The following is a 5,000-nucleotide window of genomic DNA, read 5'->3' on the forward strand; positions in this document are numbered from 1 at the left end:
AGCACGGAGAGGAGATTTGCTCTCTTCCTGTCAGATATATCTTTGCCTTGCGCTGCCCTGCAGATGGCTGCACACACTCCTTTGACTATTTATGGCAGCAGTTAACTCCCAGTGCTCTGGTAAAGAGCTTCAGCAGCAGGTGAAGCCAGAGATGTAGCGGAGAACCATATCCCAGAACATTACAACGCCGGGATGAAAAATAGCACGAGCCGGTCTCACCAGGGTTAAAGATTAAAATGTCTGTGTTTGTGTGTGTGTTTTAGGGGCTAGTAGTATGATAGCAGATTGATTCCAGACTGGTGTTTCTGTGGGTTTTGGAAAGGGAATACGCCCTGCCCTCCTTTCGCTGTAAGCGCCGCTGTTGCATAGCCCCTATCCATTCAGCTGATGGATGTCACCCAAGAGACTCACAAACACACTGCAACCTGCTATGGCAGGAGGGAAGAGAAGACAAAAGAAGAGAGGAGAAGGAAAAAGAGGACAAAGGAAGAATAGAAAAGTGAGATCTGGACTCAACACAACACATTGTCATAAAGACTGTACTTCCAGCCACTTCTCTGCTGCTCTGTTCTACTTTATTCTATTCTGTGACACGCAGCTTAGTGTCCGTTTTCTCTTCCTCATTCCAACAGAGGGATCCATCCCTCAGGCCACAGACCATTTCCAAACAGCCTTTATTGTAGCACGCTGTTTCTTTTGATTACAGGAAGGTCTCACTTTACCCCGCCACTCCGTAGCTGAGCTGATCGTATTACCCACTGTTCTGTGAGCTGCGCGTGTGTCTGTGTGTAAATATACATGTGCACGCAGCCAGATATGTAAACCCTGCGTACTACATGCGTGTTGTTTGTGTTTCAGATTGAGGTCTCGCCCCTTCCGAGTCAAGCTGCATAATATTTCCTTTCATTTCACCTCGTCTTCACTGTTATAGGATATTCATGTTCGATGTCTTCTTTGAGACAAACATCCTCTGTTCCTTTGCAAAGGAATCCGTACATATGTGGAACCTGCCTTAGGGGGAATTTGACTCTCTCGCTACATGTTGGTTTCATTCCAAAACAGTCTCACGGCAGTTTGTGAAATAGTCACAAAATTTAATCTATTTGAGTTGTGTACATAGACTTCTCTTTTTCAGGATGCTCAGCGCGACTTTTAACAACGTATTTTTTGTGCATTTTCCTACGAATGTCCAGCATCACGTGACGCACGTGTCAATTTACACTCCAGTCTTTCAAAATATAACTACTTAGTTAGGTTTAGGAAAAGAGCGCTGTTTGGGTTTAAATGACACCTGAAGTGGCGTAACTTAATTATGGAAGTTACGTGACAAAAAGTAATAAGCTAGGAAAAGGTTGACTTGGTTGGGCTTAGGCAACACACTACTTAGTTAGGTTTAGGAAAAGATTGACTTGGTTAGGCTTAGGAAACGATCGACTCGGTTAAGCTTAGACAACAAACTACTTCGTTTTTGGAAAAGATCAGGATTTGGCTTAAAATAACACTGGATGTAGCGTAACTTAAGTACAGAAGTTACGTGACAAAAACTACTTAGTTAGGTTGAGGGAAAGATCGCGGTTTGGTTTAAAATAACTCCGGAAGTGTTGTAACTAAAGTACTAAGTAAAAAGTTACATGACAAATAAATCAACTTCTACTTGTGGTTTCACACGGGACACAAACACCGGCCTCTTGGGCAAAAGTCCTGTGTTTTTTGACCGGCCCATCTACCCCAACCTCCTCGCTGATCTCTAAACTTCCCGATTCACAATTACATGGATTACATACGAATTGATTTCGGGCTGACTATCACGAAAATAATTTGAAATTTGTGTCTATGTACACAACTCAATACATTTAATCTCGGGACTATTTCACAAACTGCTGTGGGACTGGGCTGTTCATTCCGAGCTGAAAAGTATAAATATACATATATTAAGGTTTTTAAACATGTTCTTTTTCATACAAGGATATTTTAAGTTATCATACATGCTAGTTTATAGTGAGGAACACAGCATGCATCTAAAGTGAGAAGCCACAGACATACCTCTCATATCCATGTCCAAATGCATATCACATGCACATTTGGAAAGACTAAGTCAAAAGCTGAGAATAGAGTTGCACAGTGTTTAATAAATTGAGTCTGACTGGCCAATAAAACCTCGCTGTCTGCTGCGGAGGGGACATTCAGGGGTCGAGGGCCCAGCCCCTGATCCAGACAGACAGCCTCGATTCCGTGTTTTCCGCAAAACACAAACGGGTGAAATTCATACTTCAGCAATGTCAACTTCCCTCTGCAGCGCTGTCACTTACAGCACAGGCCTCGGAGAGTGCAGAGAGAGAGAGAGAGAGAGAAAGAGAGGATATATCCTGTATCATTTCCTGTTCTTCCAAGCGGTGTCTTTCTGACCTTGTTCATGATATGCCTCCATGCTTCTCAGTATCCTCCTGCCTGGCGCTTTTCTACGTGATTCCGTCTCTCCGTCTGCCTGTCTTTCTCACTGATACTCTTTCTATCTGTCTGCCTGTCTTCCCCCTCTCGGCTCTACCTGTTTCCCTCCATCCTCTCTGGCAGCCTCAGCTGGCAGCAGAGGGGGGCACATTGCGGGCTGTGGCGGGGGTATATTTGCTCCCCCTTCTCTCCGGGCGACACGCCAGATGCCGCCTCTCCCTCTACACCCATTTTTGACCACACGGTCAAGAGGGAGTGTTTTCTGTTGCTCTTGGCCTGCGCTTTCAAAAGGCCTTTTCCTTCGCCCTGTCTGTCCTCGCTGCACGTCTGACGAAAACTCCGACCCCTTTTTTCCAACCAGAAGTGCTAGTTCTGGCATCGTAACCAGCCCTCTGCCCCCCCCTTAACACACCCCAACCCCCTCATTGAAACACCAAATATTTCATTTTCAAGGCAGGGACGAGGAGGCGAGAGATGAGGGAAAAAACGATACAGTATATTTATGAAAACAAACTGGACGTGTGCAGTTTAGACTGTGGATATATACCAACAGGAAAGGTGAGAGGCAGGTAAATGTAAACGTTCATTACATTACCATCGACTGCTTGGCCTCTGATGTACGTTCCCCGGTTTCTTAAAAGCTCTCCTCTGACCAAAGTCTAGCTTCTTCTAATTCCACACAGAGCTCTGGGAATTTATTCAATTACCTAGAATGATCACATAAGAAAAAGGGCTTTAGAATGTGCTGAGCTGCACAGGATAAGCTTTCAGAGCCATCTACAGAATCGCTTTAATTCACCAAAAGTGTGTGTGTTTTAAAATGTCAAAGTGCCTCAGAGCAGCTTGTTTTTTGCTGAGTCCGTTAAAATCTCCCACATCCTTCTTTTTGTAAACAAGAACGTTATTTGAGAGTGAACCAGTATGCACTGACGTGAATAGTGAAGGAATTAATGATTTATATTTTGATGTCTTTATTTACTCTTACTTCTTACAATTAACAGTTTTTGTCAGGTTTATGCTTTAGATATTTCAGAATAACTTGTATTTCTTCTGTTTTGTTAGAAGATAACACAGTGAAAGCAAACATCATGATTAATCGCATAATTGTCCGTAATTTATTACAAATTAATCACATTCAAATCCGTTCAAAATGTACCTTAAAGGTCCCATATTGTAAAAAGTGAGATTGTCATGTCTTTTATATTATAAAGCAGGTTTAAGTGCTTTATAAATACTGTTAAATTATCAAAACGCTCAATATACGGAGAAATACACACAGCCTGTATTCAGAAATTGCGCGTTTGAAACAAGCCGTTAGGATTTCTGTCCATTTGTGATGTCACAAATATACGTTATTTAGATCATTAGTCGGTTTTAAACGTAAACATTCTAAATGTGTCCCAGTTTATTTCCTGTTGCAGTGTATGTAAATAATATCAGCTGACAGGAAGTAAACATGGACCCAAACTGTTGCCTAGCAACACAATTCCATTGCAATTCCATTGAAATGCACTAAAACTGAGTGTTTCAGGCAGAGGGTAAATACAGGTATATTCAGGCAGACAGTATGAGGAAAATAATGTTTTTTTTTTAACATTACAGCATGTAAACATGTTCTAGTAGAAACACAAAATACAAGTATGAACGTGAAAATTAGCACGATATGGGACCTTTAAAGGGAGGATTGTCAAGTATTTAATACTTTTATCAACATGGGAGTGGACAAATATGCTGCTTCATGCAAATGTATGTATATATTTATTATTGGAAATCAATTAACAACACAAAACAATGACAAATATTGTCCAGAAACCTACACAGGCATTTAGCATGAAAAAATCAAATCATAACATGGCAAACTGCAGCCCAACAGGCAACAACAGCTGTCAGTGTGTCAGTGTGCTGACTTGACTATGACTTGCCCCAAACTGCACGTGATTATCATAAAGTGGGCATATCTGTAAAGGGGAGACTCGTGGGTACCCATAGAACCTGTTTTCAGGTCAAGGGACCCCCTTTGAAAATGGCTATGCCAGTTTTGCCTCGCCAAAATTAGCGTAAACTAGTATGACATGGATCCTTATTTTTTTTTGTTTCATATGATGCCGGTATCTTTACTCCAGTTTTATGACTGATCCCGCTACAACCTCTGAAAGATCGGTTGTGTTAATGCTTTAAAGAAAGTAGTGGCGTTAAAACAAGATTAAGTTAATTGAATAATTGATGTGGAAGAGAAATCAAACTTTTTCTCATTCACAGATTCCTATATTTGTTTTTTCTGACCAACACTCCATAACCCAAATATACAAATTTGACTATCATATAAGACAAAGAGAAGCAGCAAGATACTCACACTTGAGAAACTGGACCTAGAGACTGTTGTGTGTGAGCGTTGTCTAGCTGACACAAGCTCATTCATTTTTCTATGACTGGACAAGTCTCATCACATGACATTTTGATAATTAGGCTTGCACCTTCAAACCATTCGTCAACATCCCAGATTGTTGAGGAAAGGAACCGTCTGTGAGACAATACAGAGTATAAAACACACA

This window comes from Sebastes fasciatus, chromosome 9 (genome assembly GCF_043250625.1).
Source record: "Sebastes fasciatus isolate fSebFas1 chromosome 9, fSebFas1.pri, whole genome shotgun sequence".
Lineage (NCBI taxonomy): Eukaryota > Metazoa > Chordata > Actinopteri > Perciformes > Sebastidae > Sebastes > Sebastes fasciatus.